The sequence below is a fragment of the Mauremys reevesii genome, linkage group 1, assembly GCF_016161935.1.
Source record: "Mauremys reevesii isolate NIE-2019 linkage group 1, ASM1616193v1, whole genome shotgun sequence".
Taxonomy (NCBI): domain Eukaryota; kingdom Metazoa; phylum Chordata; order Testudines; family Geoemydidae; genus Mauremys; species Mauremys reevesii.
In genome coordinates, this window is record NC_052623.1 from 261,718,936 (window position 1) to 261,736,576 (window position 17,641).

The following is a 17,641-nucleotide window of genomic DNA, read 5'->3' on the forward strand; positions in this document are numbered from 1 at the left end:
ATTATATATATATATTATACACACACAAAAAAACATGTTAAAAGAACATTATTAAGGTTTCAAAGTCAAGCCTTCAGAAGTTAGGAAATGCCGCAATTAAATTTGCCTGTGCAACCTTAATTCATCCCCCTTGTGTGCATGCACTGTGATACATCTTTTTGTTTTCTCCTTGTTCAGTGACTAGCCCCAAGCGTTATTTACTGCACACTATTCAAACCCTGCTCTGAAAACAGAATTATTAATTTCCTAATGAACTTTTCTGTGGTGCTTATCACTATAATATCTGAGTGCTTCAGACACAATAATGAATTTATTACCACAACCACCAGTAAGATAAGGAGGTGGTTGTGAGTGTGACATTACCCAGAGTACAATCTGGACTGATGGACAGCTGTGTCCCTTCAATTCTCCAGTGTGGGGTGCCTTTTACACTGCTTTACTCTGAGAGTAACCACTCCTGGTCTACTCAGACACGGCTCCAGCATGTAAATCACTGCCAGCTATATTGTAAGAATGCTGTAGCCAGTCACTCATGAATTACACTGCAGGGCCACACCAGCAAATTCCTTGTCCCAGACTTTCCCCCAGAAATGTGTGTCTTGTACTGCCCTGCACACTCCTGGACAACACAGGTTCACATAAAGTCCGTCATTTCAGTAATATAAATTGATATGCACAAATCCTGTTATTCTAAATGGAGTTTCCCAAACACTTTAATCCAAACACACTGGTTTAGATAAAACAATAAAACAAATGTAGTAACTACAGAAAGATTTTAAGTGATTACAAGTAATGAGATATAAATGTCAGAATTGGTTACAAAGAAATAAAAGGTAAAACGCAACTAATACCTGATTTAACAAGCTACGTGAATTCAAAGCAAAGGTCTTTCTCACCACAGGTTCCAATAGTCTTACTGGCTGAGTCTTTCACTCAGGATCTCTCCTCAGTCCAATGCTGCTTCCTTTCTTCTTCTTCTGGTGTTGGTAGAAAGAAAGGGAGAGGTGACTTGTTCTCTCCTCTTATAGCTCTTCCTCTTGTGCAAGAATCATCTCCAGCTGATGTTCAGGGGACAAAGTCTGTGTGGACAGGACCGTTAAACTGCTTCTTTGTCAAGACGTAGATTTTTTTGTCCACATCCTCTATCCTAGGGAAGATTTGCACAGGATTTGCACAGGACCTGTGCATGAAAGCTTTTTAAGTGGTAGAGCTGTTGCACGGGAGCAATCCCACTCTCTCGACCTTAGAAGCCAGACACCAATGGTATGAAAAAGTGTCACGACTGGTAACTTCTTTAGTTGCAGTGGATGGCCTTGACGTCTTTCGTGCCTCATCATGCCCTTCGCTGTTCACAAAGCGTTGCAGAACCGCCTTCTTGGCTGTTGGATCTTAGTGATCTCTTTCGCCCAGTCCGCCGGAGCTGACATCGGATGCAGGGTAGGCATATCCCTAATTCACTGAGGTTTTGAGTCCCATCAGTTACACTCACCTGGTTTAGCCGGCCTGTCGAAGCCGTTGCCCGGAGTGTGGTCACTGCGCATGCTGCAGCTACTTGGAGCCACGAGTGAGAGCTGAGTGACAGGTGGGGACCAAAGTGGACAGACCACCCCTGAAGGGGTATGACAAGTCCCCCCATCAGAGGTACTACCTCTCCCTGGGCACCCCATACACCCCTAGGGAAGAGTGGCCATTCAATCAGCTGATGGTCCATTTGATCTTGTTGACACCTGGCTGAGGTCCTGGCTAACCTTTTGTGTTTGGGAAACTGGTTGGGACATATCCCAGTAATATCACACAAAAGAATCTTATAACTTTACACACAATATTGACACACATATTTTACCAGAACAATGATAATCAGCAAATCACAAGTTTTCAAAGGATACCTCACAAGACATACTGTGTACAAGAGTTACCATAATCCTCTAAGGGGTAAACATAAGGGTACAGACTGTCACAGTGGTATTATCACCATTTTGTGCATGGGGAACTGAGGCACAGAGAGATTAAGGTCAAAATGTATCCACTAATTCTGGATGCCCAATTTGAAACAACTAGGACCTGATTTTTCAGAGTACTTAGCATGATATAGCACTTCATATGTCCAAAGCACAGATTCCATTGATCTCAGTTACTGCTATGATGCAGTGCTTCTGCAAATAAGATACCAAGGACCGTAGGCACTGACTTCCATTGTTCCCAGTGGGTGCTCCACCCCACCCCACCCCTGGTCCCGCCCCGGCCCCACCCTCACCCTGCCCCCATTCCACCCCTTCCCCAAAGTGCCTGCCCCCTTACCATCCCCATTCCACCCCCTTCCCCCAAGTCCCTGCCCCTGCCCCACCTCTTCTCTGCCTCCTCCCCTGAGGGCACCGCATCCCCACTCCTCCCACCTCCCTCCTGAAAAGTCCTAAGCGCTTTCAAACAGCTGTTTGATGGCGAGAAGTGCTGGGAGGTAGGTGGAAGGCTGGGGACATGGCGGACTCGGGAGGGAGGAGGTGAGGTGGGGCGGGAGATGAGGGGAGCTTGGCTGCCGGTGGGTGCAGAGTACTCACTAATTTTTCCCTGTGGGTGCTCCAGCCCCGGAGCACCCATACAGTCGGCACCTAACCCAAAGACACCCAGAAAATGAGAATACACAATTAGTGACCACCTGTTAAAAGTTTGGTTTAAGCATCTTGACTAACATCATATAGGAACTCTGTGGCAGAGGCAAGGACAAAATCCATTTCTCCAAGGCAGCATTCATACCCACAAGACCATCCTTTCTTTTCCTGTTATCACCAAGCTCCTTTAATACACACTCTCCAACTTCTGCAACCAATGAAGCATAGGGCCCGGCCTACAGACAACATCTCCTTCACTACACAAGCCTGAGTCACACCCAGAGCAGGTGCATCTTATGCACTGAATGAGGCAGAGGTCTTGTGGAAAAAATAGTATAAGATCTTGTAATTAAAGATTATCATAAAGCATATGCAGAAGAGAGTTGAATAAAGGTTGCACAGGCAACCTTAGTTCTGGCATTTCCTAACTTTTGAGTGCTTGATCTTGCAACCTTGTAATTTTATCTTATTTAATTTCCTAGTTTTTTGAAAAAGCAAATTGAAAAAACAGAAATTCAATCACATGGGTCCATATTGACACCCATGGTCATCAGGGTTGGAACCTTTAGATCCACCACACAGATCTCTACTACTTTAGCTAATGAAGTAACTGATGGCAGTAGTATGTGGACCAGCACTAGACACACTTTGCCAATGAGTTTCACAGATATTTGTTGACAGCGGAGGAATGAGTAGACTCGGGAATCCTGAGTTCCATTCCAGGCTTTGGAGGGGTTAGACTTTTCCGTGCATTCCTCCCAAGCGTGACCCTTCTGACTCATCCTCTCTCACTTGTCCTTGACACAGTCCTATTTTTCTCCACTCCAGGCTCCTTCTCCCAGTCCCACTCTCCTCACCTAGTCAATTCCAGTCTCCACTCTCAGGCGTCTCTTGCCAGTCCTAGTTTCCTTGACCCGTAAGTCCTAGTCTCACTCCTCTGGACTCCCTGTACCAGTCCCAGTCTCCCCTTGCTCCCAGTCCCAGTCTCCTGGCCCAACCTGACCCAGTTCTCCCCCTTCCTACTCCTTATCTGATCTCTCTCTCTCTCCTCCACCCTGGCCTCCTGTTGTTCTCCCCACCCATGTTCTCTATCTCCATTGGCTCCCAGACCCATCTCCCTCCCTACACTCCTCATCCAATCTCAGTGTCCCTTTCTCTCCTGGCTCCTTGCCCAGTCTCTTTGCTGAGCCAGGGCCATTTCTTCTCCTGCATCCCAGCTCCTCATCAGACCTGTCTTTCCTTCTCCTCACCCCACTGATTCTCTCAGAGTCCTAGCCCAGCCAATCCCAGTCTCCCACTGGCTCCTCATCTGATCTCTGTCTGCCCCTCATCTAATGACTCTCAGTCCCTCCCCCATTTCCCTTCCTCTTCCCAATCCAGGTCTTCTTGCCCAGCCAATTGCAGACTCCCCAGCTCCCAGTCTCAGTCTCCTTGCCCAGAGAGACAATGAGGGTGAGGTAATATCTTTTATTGGACCAACTTCTGTTGGTGAAAGAGACATGCATTCATGTTCACATGGAACTCTTCTTCAGATCTCCTTGCCCAGTCAGTCCCAGCCTTCCCCTCACCCCAACTTCCAATCCCAGGTTTCCTCTTCACCTGCCCACCTCTAGTTCTACCCTCACCCCACCCCCAGTTCCCTGACCCATTCTATGCTTCCTGCATCACCCCCAAGAACCCTGCAGGTCCACCTCTTGTCCCAGCTACTTTTGAATCAGATGGCTTGCTGCACAGTGTTGCCTGGGTCCATCAGAGGTGTGTGGGTGTGTCATTAAGAGCAAAGTGGAGACAGGCTCTGTGCTCTCAGTTCAGGTGTCTGGACCCAGACCTGGCCCATTCTGCAGCAACCCAGCACTGCAGTTGCAATGACAGTCTGGCTCAGTGCCAGGCTCCGGTGTGCCCAGTGCAGATGGAATCTTTGGGGAATTTAGCTACTAAAATCTAAGTCTCTACTTAGCGTGGGCAAACGGCAATTATTCAAAGGTTTATAACCTGGCCAAATTTTGGCAGATTTTTATAGGGATGGCAAAAGGCATACCCCTGACTCAAAGTGAGCCCCCCCACTGCCAAATTTCAAATCCCTCCTCCGAACCATGTAAGTGCAAGAGCTTTTCAAAGACAAGATCACCAGAATTATTTAACATGGGCAAAACAACGTATTTTTCCTTTGACTTCTTCTTGGAAACAGCTGATCTGTTTTGGCTGAAACGTAAACAAAAATATCAGCCTGAGGCAGAGACCCCAGCATGGAAAATTTCAGCCCAAACAGCTAAAGTTTGGCAAAATCATAAGCAATTAAGAACATAAGAAAGGCCGTACCGGGTCAGACCAAAGGTCCATCTAGCCCAGTATCTGTCTACCGACAGTGGCCAATGCCAGGTGCCCCAGAGGGAGTGAACCTAACAGGCAATGATCAAGTGATCTCTCTCCTGCCATCCATCTCCATCCTCTGACGAACAGAGGCTAGGGACACCATTCTTACCCATTCTGGCTAATAGCCATTTATGGACTTATCCACCATGAATTTATCCAGTCCCCTTTTAAACATTGTTATAGTCCTAGCCTTCACAACCTCCTCAGGTAAGGAGTTCCACAAGTTGACTGTGCGCTGTGTGAAGAAGAACTTCCTTTTATTTGTTTTAAACCTGCTGCCTATTAATTTCATTTGGTGACCCCTAGTTCTTGTTTTATGGGAATAAGTAAATAACTTTTCCTTATCCACTTTCTCAACATCACTCATGATTTTATATACCTCTATCATGTCCCCCCATAGTCTTCTCTTTTCCAAGCTGAAGAGTCCTAGCCTCTTTAATCTTTCCTCATATAGGACCCTCTCTAAACCCCTAATCATTTTAGTTGCCCTTTTCTGAACCTTTTCTAGTGCTAGAATATCTTTTTTGAGGTGAGGAGACCACATCTGTACACAGTATTCGAGATGTGGGCGTACCATGGATTTATATAAGGGCAATAATATATTCTCAGTCTTATTCTCTATCCCCTTTTTAATGATTCCTAACATCCTGTTTGCTTTTTTGACCGCCTCTGCACACTGCATGGACATCTTCAGAGAACTATCCACGATGACGCCAAGATCTTTTTCCTGACTCGTTGTAGCTAAATTAGCCCCCATCATGTTGTATGTATAGTTGGGGTTATTTTTTCCAATGTGCATTACTTTACATTTATCCACATTAAATTTCATTTGCCATTTTGTTGCCCAATCACTTAGTTTTGTGAGATCTTTTTGAAGTTCTTCACAATCTGCTTTGGTCTTAACTATCTTGAGAAGTTTAGTATCATCTGCAAACTTGGCCACCTCACTGTTTACCCTTTTCTCCAGATCATTTATGAATAAATTGAATAGGATTGGTCCGAGGACTGACCCTTGGGGAACACCACTAGTTACCCCTCTCCATTCTGAGAATTTACCATTAATTCCTACCCTTTGTTCCCTGTCCTTTAACCAGTTCTCAATCCATGAAAGGACCTTCCCTTTTATCCCATGACAGCTTAATTTACGTAAAAGCCTTTGGTGAGGGACCTTGTCAAAGGCTTTCTGGAAATCCAAGTACACTATGTCCACCAGATCCCCCTTGTCCACATGTTTGTTGACCCCTTCAAAGAACTCTAATAGATTAGTAAGACACGATTTCCCTTTACAGAAACCATGTTGACTATTGCTCAAGAGTTTATGTTTTTCTATGTGTCTGACAATTTTATTCTTTACTATTGTTTCAACTAATTTGCCCGGTACCGACATTAGACTTACCGATCTGTAATTGCCAGGATCACCCCTAGAGCCCTTTTTAAATATTGGCGTTACATTAGCTAACTTCCAGTCATTGGGTACCGAAGCCGATTTAAAGGACAGGTTACAAACCTTAGTTAATAGTTCCACAACTTCACATTTGAGTTCTTTCAGAACTCTTGGGTGAATGCCATCTGGTCCCGGTGACTTGTTAATGTTGAGTTTATCAATTAATTCCAAAACCTCCTCTAGTGACACTTCAATCTGTGACAGTTCCTCAGATTTGTCACCTACAAAAGCCAGCTCAGGTTTGGGAATCTCCCTAACATCCTCAGCCGTGAAGACTGAAGCAAAGAATCCATTTAGTTTCTCCACAATGACTTTATCGTCTTTAAGCGCTCCTTTTGTATTTTGATCATCAAGGGGCCCCACTGGTTGTTTAGCAGGCTTCCTGCTTCTGATGTACTTAAAAAACATTTTGTTATTACCTTTGGAGTTTTTGGCTAGCCGTTCTTCAAACTCCTCTTTGGCTTTTCTTATTACACTCTTGCACTTAAGTTGGCAGTGTTTATGCTCCTTTCTATTTGCCTCACTAGGATTTGACTTCCACTTTTTAAAGGAAGTCTTTTTATCTCTCACTGCTTCTTTTACATGGTTGTTAAGCCACGGTGGCTCTTTTTTAGTTCTTTTACTGTTTTTCTTAATTTGGGGTATATTAAAACAGGGTCTTACAATGAGAAGTATCAGAGAACTTCAATAGTATGTGGTGCTATCAGTCCTGCCTACAATTCTTAGCTGAATTTAGTTCTGGTGAAATAAGTCAGATTGGCAGTTTCCGAGGCTGAAGTCCTCTACCTAATCTAACACAGATACTTGGAACAGGGCAATTTTCTGACAGGCATTTAATAGGTATGTTCCTATTGAGTGAGAATCTTGAAAGTTGGTACACTGATTTCTTATGGGCCGCTATGTACAAGATAAATCCCAAAATGTGAACTTTGTCCCAGGGCCGGCGTCAGGGTTTCTGCCACCCCATGCAGCAAAAAAAAAAAAAAAGAAAAAAAAAAAAGCTAATGGGTGGCTCTTCAGCGACAGTTCAATTGTGCCGCTCTATTCTTCGGCGGAAGTTTGGCGGCAGGTCCTTCACTCCCCTCCTTCCTCTTCAGCGGCACTTCGGCGGCAGCTCAAAGAGGAAGAGAGGGACTGAGGGACCCACTGCCGAATTCCCGCCAAAGACCTGGACGGGCTGCCCCAATAGTGGATGGAGTGCCGCCCCTTTGTATTGGCCGCTTCAAGCACCTGCTTCCTTAGGTGGTCAATCTCTCTAGGTCCTCACATCCAGGTCCTCACATCCAGGCTATGTCTAAGGATATCTCTATGCTAGAAATGCTACAGCAGCACAGCTGTAGCAGAACCACTGTAGTATAGACACTTAACTGCTTAAGCTCACCGCTCTAAGAGGTGGTCAATCTAGTGGTACAGGCATAACTATGGCATAACTATGGCTCTCAGGAGGGGTAAATTTGTCACACCCCTAAGCAATGTAGCTAGGACAACCTAACTCTGTAGTGTAGCCCAGCCCTTAGTCTTGAAACTTGTTTCTGCATGACAGCTCTAAAATATTGCCTTTCCTTCCATCCGCACATTCAGAACTCTCAGGTAGGTTCTCATCAATTCACATCTCAATTACTGCAACATCCTTCTTTCTGACCTTGGCAAATGCAATCTTGCCCCACTCCTCTCCATTCAGAATATAATGCTGCTGCAAGATTGTTTTCCTAGCCCATCCCTTCAACCATGTATGACGGGGTCTCCAGTGATTCCCGTACAAAATGCAGACAGGAAGGGGTTAAGAACCCTCCTGGCCTGCAGATAGCAAAAGCAACCCTGACTGCCCAGCTGTAAAAATGGTCAATTATGGAAAGACACACCCACAACTGCTATAGCTAATGAGGGCAAGCCCAAGTGTAAAGATGGGGGAACAGCATGAGAAAGAGTGGAAGAGCTTTCTCCTTCCACAAGCTCCCTCTTCTCTAGCACATCAAACATAAATGACTTGTCTTTGCTTTCAAGGCTCTTCATAGCCTATCCTGCTTCCATCTATTATCTCCTTCAGTATCAAAAGATTGACTCCTGCTTCTGATTGGTCCAAGATGCTTCCAATGCCCATTCCATTTCACTGTTTCAAACAGCCACCTTTGTGCATTCTCCCAGCCCGTGCCTATGTTGGGGAGAAACTCCCTGTAAACATCTGCAAAACTAACTCATTATTCTCTTTCAAAACCCTCCTTCAAAGTGTCCTTTGCAATAAGACCTATAAAAATTGACACTGGGTAGGCTGCTGGAGTGCGGAGACCACTGCCTATCATGCTGACCAATATTGTCTCATTGTTTCCTTCTACTCTCCCATCTGTCTGTATTAATCTGTTATCTCTCATTTTACACTTAGACTGTAAGACTTTTGGGGGCAGGGACTGCTTTTGTGCTGAACTTGTGTATTTTCTAGCACAATGGGGTCCTGGTCCATGACTGGGGCTCCTTGGCCCTATGATAATACAAATACTAAAGCATGGGGATCCAGCAGTTGGGTTCATTCGCATCAGACTGTTGTCTTTTCAGAGAGAGGGACTGGGCAGGTTGTGAAACTGAGATTACGATAACTCATCTGAGAGGAAGGGTGGCCTGGTGGTTAGGGTGCAAACTGGAGGTTTGGGAAATCTGCATTCAATTATCTGTTCCACCCTAGACTTATTGTGTGACCTTCGGCAAAGTCACTCTGAGCTGGATTCTCAAAGGTAAGTAAGACTCCTAACGTCGTTTGAAATAAATGGAAGTTAGAAGCCTAAATACTTGTGATGATCTGGATCGTTGTCGCTCTGTGCCTCAGTTTCCCTTTTGTAAAATGGGTGTGAGTACCTTTATATTCTTAGGATAAATACTTTAGAAGATTGTGCAGTGCCAGATATTACGCTAATAGGGGCTGTATAAGTACTATAGATCAAAATGGTAATTAATCTTGGTTTCATCAGTGGAACAGCTAGCCATCTCAGCAGCACCAAGGGTATGTCTACACTTGAAACGTAGTCCTGTTTTAACATGTATTAATTAACCCTAGGCTGCCCAGGATTAAACATGGGTAGCAACAAATGCTTTGTGTTGTATCTGCACTAGAACCGACTTACTTGGGTTAATTAATATGTTAAATGATGACTAAAAAGTCTAGTGTAGACCTGCCACAAGGGTGACAGGGAACTTCAAAGGACATCTGCAGAAAGAAGGTCCAGGTGTAGAGCATTTTGAAAGATTCATTTGAGAGATTTATTAATGGAGCCCTTCCACTTTGCCTAAGAACAAAACAGCAACAGTTGGAGGTGGTGCAGTAATGATATCCTCACCATCTTTTATTCAGCAGAGCAGCGTTGCAATTTTACTGATGCACACTCTGACAGGAGCCTGCTTTGTGATTGTGTGGGAGCCTACAATTGCAGCATAATAATTTGAACAAAATAATTTGCATTAGTCTTAGCTCCATTTTAAACACAGGAAAAAAAACAATGCTTATCTTAAATGGAAAAAGATAAAAGCATCTTTATGTTCAAGCATTGTGTAAGTATAACAAACAATGACTATGAAATTAGAAACTGATAGTCCTTTTAATTGTTAATTTTTGTAACTGTGTTTATTATGCACTTGCTAATAAAGATCTCTTACCATGTAGGATTTTTTTGTTGTTGTTAGTTTCTAATTCTCTGTATTTCATTGGCTTTTTGGACATTCTCAGCTGCACTTGGGTAAAATTTACCCAACAGCATAAGAACTGTGAAAAGTTATGCTGCACTGGTCTGGAGGATGGACAGCTGCTTAATGGCTGTGCAGATAACTCTACGTCCCCTGCATGTGGTGGAACTGAGTTCCACACCAGCTCTACTTAGGCCAGTGTGGAGGAAGTACTGGGGGCTGGACAGGTGAGGAAGGGGGCATGGACTGTGATCTGGGTCAGTAATCACAAAGATCCTATGATCACAGAACTCTACACAGGTGGTGCACTGGAGTTCTGGAGTAATAGCCACGGAGGGCTGCAGATATGTCCCACATCCTGCTTGTGGGTTAAGCGGGGATTCCATCTCCTTCCAGTCCCTGCATAGTTCCCTTGCCAAAGCCAATTTTCTCAGACTTTGTGCATGGTGTTGAATTTCATCCTTGTCATGGATTTGAAGACTTTATTTTGTTCATGTCATTGAAGGAATTCAGAACTTGCTACAAAATGACAGAGCTGTCCAGATCCTCTGGTGTTGGTCATCTTTTTAATTTACATCCCGCACAGGTTAGTGTGTGGTACACTGGGATGCAAGGAATTCAGGGTCTGTCTGCACGAGTACAACCATGTTAGCAACATGGTAAAAACAAAGTTGTCCCCTAAACCAGTTACAAACATGATTCCAATTAGTAGCATCAACTGGATCTGAACTGTCTCCCCTAAATAGGTTGTTTTTTTGACATGGTTGTATCTGTAGTGTAGACAGAGCCATAGATTACAGTATGTTCTTATTTTCTCCTAGGCACAAGTCTTGCAAAATTGACAGCCTATTTTAATGAAATTAAAATCCAGGACATCCATGAACTGTGTAGACTTTAATAGTGCTAAGATATAGCTGCTTTTGCATTCAGGTCTGAGAGTTCAAACCTTAAAGCAGTGGCATTACAGGATCTTGACATTACTGAGACAAGCTTTTCTCTTCTAGTTTACACATAAGAGAGATCTTAATTTCACCAAGAGAAATGGTTAAAAGATAGGTAACAAAGGGTAGGAATAAATGGTCAGATTTCACAGTTGAGAGGGGTAAATAGTAGGGTCTCCCAAGGATCTGTACTGGGACCTGTGCTGTTCAAAATGTTCATATATGATCTGGAAAAAGGGATAAACAGGGAGATGGCAAAGTTTGCAGACAATATAAAACTACTCAAGATAGTTAAGTCCAAAGCTGACTGACCCAGAACATACTGTATGCATGAAGTGCCGCCATAGAGCTGCTGGGGGGAAAAGAAAGAGGCCTAGAGCTGCAGTAGAGAAACCTGATAGAGATAGAAAGGGGTTTGAGCAGCTGATGGAGCAATGTAGCACCAGAGGGAGGAGGATGGAAGGGGGGAGGGGAGGGGGGATAAGGAGGAAGGGGCTGGGGGACGGGGGAGGGGGGGAGGACCGCAGGGTCGGACCAGACCCAGGCACCAGCAGGAGGACGGATTGGGACGGATTGAGGAGGTTGGTTGGAGGGCTGTGCAGGGGGCTGATCCGCCGAGAGGGAAAGGGTGTGCTGTCTACCGCACACTAAAAATACGGGCACTAACCTGAGGACCTGAAAAGGAGGAGGAGAGGAGGAGGAGCAGGTAAGATCCCCTTGGTCATCCTTCATGTGGGATGACACTAGATTGCTAGAAGAAAGGCTAGAAAGACTATGCTAGACTATGCTAGGTTCAAGGAAATGAGGCTCAGGTGGCTCAGGTGTGGATCAGGATCCTACCCTACCTAGGAAGGGAAGGAAAGGTGACAGGATCGTGAGGATTAATAGCTGGCTGAGCTGTGTTACAAGGAGGGCTTTGGGGGGGATGGGGCACTGGGAGACTTTGGGGGGGACACACTGTTCTCACTCACGGATGGGCTCCACCTAAGTAGGGGAAGGAGTACTCTAGGAGGAGGGGCTGCTCATCTGATTAAAAGAGCTTTAAAACAGACACTGGGGGAGGTTTTTAGCCATATAAATAGGAAGAAAACCAAGAAAGAAGAAAGGCCAAAGCCAAACAAACAAACGGAAGTAAATCGGGGGGCTGATAATCTCTTCATCCTAGAATATTAAAGAAAATGGGCGAGTGATATTGCTAGCCCGTTAGCGATAATTTTAATAAGTCTCTAAATTGAAGAATTACTGTAAATTTGGAAAAGATGGGGATCAAATGAAAATCCAGAGGTGGATAAGGAGCTGGTTAAAGGACTATTTACCTTGGACCTTGTAAAAGTAGTAACAACAGAATGAAAAATAGTGAAAAGTAAAGTGTTATTATGCATTTATGATGAATAACAATTTTTTTTTATAAGCTGGGGGCACCAGTTGGAAAGTACGGGGAGGAGGAGGAGGAGTGGAGAGTCCTGGTTGATAGGATGATGATGAGTAGGATGTGATGATGTGTGTAAAAAAGCTAAATGCGGTCTTGGGATGCATTAGGCGGTATTTTCTAGTAGGATAAGGAGGTGCTAGACTGTGTGCAGTTTTGTGTGCCATGTTTAAGAAGGATGAATTGAAACTGGAACCAAAACAAAGAAAAGAAGGGAAACTAGAATGATCCGAGGAATGGAAGGCGGAGAGGAGTCGTATGGAGGAGGAAAGTTTGTTTTTTTGTTTCAAAAGTTTAAAAAGAAAGATAGATAAGAGGATGATTGCACTTTTTAAATATATCAGAGATAAATGGAGGGGGGAGGAAGGATTTCAGCTCAGTGCTGTGCTAATGTGGAGGAGGACGGATATAAATTGTCAGTCAGTTCAGAATTCAGGCTTTGAAATTAGAAGTTTTTTTTCTAACCATCAGGCATACTGGAACAGCCTACCGAGGGAAACAGTGGGGAAGAAAGGACTCCATGACTTTAAGATTAAGCTAGATAAGTTTATGGAGGAGATGGTATGATAGGATAACGGTAGCAGGAGGTCAGACTAGATGATCATAATGGTCCCTTCTGATCTTGAATTCTATGATTCTATGATTCTATGAAGAGTTACAAAGGAATCCCACAGAACTGGGTGACTGGGCAACAAAAGGGCAGATGGAAATTCAATATAGATAAATGCAAAATAATGCCCATGGGAAAAACATAATCTCAATTATACATACAAAATGATGGGGTCTAAATTAGCTGTTACCGCTAAAGAAAGATCTTGGAGACACTGTGGATAGTTCTTTGAAAACATCTGCTCAATGCGTAGTGGCAGCAGGGCCAGCGCAACCCATTAGGTGACCTAGGCGGTCTCTTAGGGCGCTAACATTTGGGGGGGGGGTGACCACGGCAGCCGGATCTTTGGCTATCCTGGTCGTCGGCGGTATTTCGGGGGCGGGACCTTCCTCCATCTAGGGCGCCAAAAAAGCTGGCGGCGCTCCTGAGTGGCAGTCAAAAAAGCGAACTGAATATTAGCAAAGGGATGGAAAATAAAACAGAAAATATCATAATCCCACTATATAAACCATGGTATGCCCACACCTTGAATACTGTATGCAGTTTTGGTCATCCCATCTAATATAAAGATATATTAGAACTGGAAAAAAGGAAAGAGAGGGGAAACAAAAATGATTAGGGGTATGGAACAGCTTACATAGGAGGAAAAGTTAAAAAGACCAGGACTGTTCATTTTAAAAAAGAGATGAGTAAGGGGAGGAGATATGATAGAAGTCTATAAAATCATGAACGGTGTGGAGAAAGTGAATAAGGAAATGTTATTTATCCCTTCCCATAACACAAGGAACAGGGGTCACACAATGAAATTAATAGGCAACAAGTTTAAAACAAACATAAGGAAGTACTCTACAGACAACACACACTCAACCTGTAGAACTCGTTACCAGGGGATGTTGTGAAGGCCAAAAGTATAACTGGATTAAAAAAAGAAATAGTTAATTTCATGGAGGATAGGTCTACCAAGGATATTAGCTGAGATGGTCAGGGATGCAACCCTATGCTCTGAGTGTCCCTAAACCAGTGCTGAATTTGTAATGAAAGAGGTGCCTAGGCTCAAGCAATTATTTTACACTCAAAGCTGATGCAGCAAGCCCAGAGGTGCCAGAGCTATGAACTGCCAAGCCTTGAAGTGCCAGGCCTCAGCCCTGGTAAGCCCTGGCACAAATTAAGCACTGCCCTAAACCTCTGCCAGAAGCTGGGACTGGACAACAGGGGGTAGATTGCTCGACTGCCTGTGCTGTTCATTGCCTCTGAAGCATCTGGCACTAGCCACTGTCAAAAGACAGGTTACTGGGCTAGATCATAGAATCATAGAATTCGAGATCAGAAGGAACCATTATGATCATCTAGTCTGACCTCCTGCAAGATGCAGGCCACATAAGCCGATCCACCCACTCCTTAAGCAAGCGACCCCTGCCCCATGCTTCGGAGGAAGGTGAAAAACCTCCAGGGCCACTGCCAATCTACCCTGGAGGAAAATTCCTTCCCGACCCCAAATATGGCGGTCAGCTGAACCCCGAGCATGCGGGCAAGACTCTCCAGCCATACCCTCTGGAAAAAAGCTAACAATATCCTATCATTGACCCATTGTACTAATTACCAGTGTGGCACTTAATTGACCTATTGACTAAGCCCGTTATCCTATCATACCATCTCCTCCATAAACTTATCTAGCTTAATCTTAAAGTCATGGAGGTCCTTCGCCCGCACTGTTTCCTTCGGTAGGCTGTTCCAGAATTGCTCTCCTCTGATGGTTAGAAACCTTCGTCTAATTTCAAGCCTAAATTTCCTGACTGACAATTTATATCCGTTTGTCCTCGTGTCCACATTAGCACTGAGCTGAAATAATTCCTCTCCTTCCCTAGTGTTTATCCCTCTGATATATTTAAAGAGTGCAATCATATCTCCTCTTATCCTTCTTTTGGTTAAGGAAAACAAACCGAGCTCCTCAAGTCTCCTTTCATACGACAGGCTTTCCATTCCGCGGATCATTCTAGTAGCCCTTCTTTGTACCCGTTCCAGTTTGAATTCATCCTTCTTAAACATGGGAGACCAAAACTGCACACAATACTCCAAATGAGGTCTCATCAAAGCCTTATATAACGGGACTAGCACCTCCTTATCCCTACTAGAAATACCTCGCCTAATGCATCCCAAGACCGCATTAGCTTTTTTAACGGCCACATCACATTGCCTACTCATAGATGAACCATTGGTCTGACCCAGGATGGCTACTCTTATGTTCTTAATGAGATAATTTGTGGGAAAAGGGATTCCAATATTATTTCAATGATCCCATTAGCTCGGTCACTGGTTTGGGAGTCAATCTTCTTAAAAAAACATTGAGATAGTGTTGTGGTGGGCCCAGAACCACAAAGGTATTTAGGCTCCTCATTTCCACTGAAATCAATGGAAGTTAAGAGCCTAAATATTTTGTGGGATCTGGGCCTTACAGCTTACACAATTGCAGCTCTTTTATTAGGGTCCTTCAGCAGGGATCATACATTGGGTAAAATTACTTGAAAATACCTTCACCAAGATTTCAACATAGACTGAAATGCCTTCTTATATTTCACCTTTATAGAAGCTGGGTTTTTTATAAGTGACTAGGGCACTTCATAGACTTACTACATGTTACTGAATTTATCACACCCTATCTCCTTCCTTTGTTTTCATGATGCTGATGCAATCTGGGCAATGTAATAGCCCAAAATACCAACCAGTATGATGCATTTGCAACCTTTCTTTTTGTTTTGCAGAAATTCCTAAGGATACAACCTCCTGTCCTGCTCCTTTGAGAATGCTGTGGCATCACAGAAAAAAAGAGAGCAATATATCTAATGGTTTTATACTGCGGCCTATCACTGTAATATGAGTGCCTTCCATGTAAAAGTGGTTAGCAATAATGAAGATCCTAGTGGACTTTGTGGAGCCTCTGATTCTTCTCCCTTTTCTCCAGAATGCTAACTGATGTTCAAAATAAGTGATTGCTTGTTATTGCACAGCAGTCCTCAACATCTGGACAAGCTTTTCACACTGATAGAAATTAAGGATGACTCCAAAGCATTTTTAAGTCAATGAAAAGACTTCTAGTTTTCCATTGACTTCAATAGGCAAGCTTTGGATTAGGACCTTAAATTAGAGTCTGTATCCAGGAAAAGGGCCTTGGAGTTGACCACAATGAATTTGCTGTGATAGCGAAGGGAAGCCAGTGACAGGATTCAAAGCGGGGGCATGAGATGATCAAAACCATAAAGAACATGACTGTGGAAACTGCATTTTGTGTGGACTAGAGGGGACAGGGGAGCAATGTGAAGTCAGGGACACTAGGGAAGGGGCTACGATAGTCAAAAGGGAACATAGGGTGGTCCCGAAAAAATGTTTTAGAAGTTGGGACAGAGGAGGGGGCGGGAAAAGGCTATTTTAGGAATATTGTGTAGGAAGAAGCAGCGGATTTGGACATCCTCTGGATGTGTGGGGAGAGGGAGGAGTCAAAGATGACCAGTAGCCTTATTGGCTGTATTGACCGGGTTCTGCTCAGTAGCAGCAGGCGCTTTTGTATAAATTTACTTACCTACTTTTGTGGCATGTAACACCTACAATAAATGTAACTGAAAGACAGTAGGAAAATATATTTTCAGTTTTCTTATTTTGTGCACTAGACAGTGTATGGCCCCCTTTCACTGTCCCCCCCTTTATAGTCAGATGCAGCCATATTTTCATTGATTTTGGGCACCTCTATTTTTGCGTGTCTTAAGTTGGGCTCCCAAAATCATTGGCCACTTTTAAAATGTTGGTCTTAGTTTCCCCTTTTGTTCCTGTGGGTCTTTCTCACAACAACCTGGGGAGAGATTTTTCTTTTTCTAATAAAGGAATGTGATTGTGAAACCACAAAAATTGTCAAGAGATACCAGGGCAGGTGCAGTATCTTATGCCACTTTTAACTTATTTTTTTTCAAACTGATGAAATGTCCATTTGATGGTGTCCCTTTGAAGATTTTGTGGGGCTTGGTGGAGTAGAATGACTTCCCACAACCTGTCCTGAGAATGATTTTATATCCCTAATTCTGAAACTGTGTTCTCTGAATGACTGTTCTAGTTATTACCCTCTATTACAATAATTATTGTTATTATAGATGAGTGAATGCAGATATTAACTGTAAAATCTCGGTGATCATTCTCATTGCTAGATCAGAAGCACTGCTTCATTTATAAGTGCCCTGTAATAAAGTCATCTTAATTAAATGAAGATAGCATTTATAGATTTAATTATTTTAACTCCAAATTATTATTCTTTTGCCTTAGCAGTCATTTAACAGGGTGGGCCGAAGGTTTCCATTTCAAAAATATGGCTTTGGTAAAAATATTTTGCCTCTTTGTACAAAATGAAATGGCTTTACCCCTTAGGGTTTTAAATTAGATAGAGGTCAGTATACTTACATACCAGATTGATGTCCCAATCCTGCAAACCCCTATGCACATGAATATCTTTATGCATGTGAAAACTGACGAGTTCAAGGGGACTACTCCCAGTGTGATGTTATTTATATGAATATCTGTTTGCAGGAT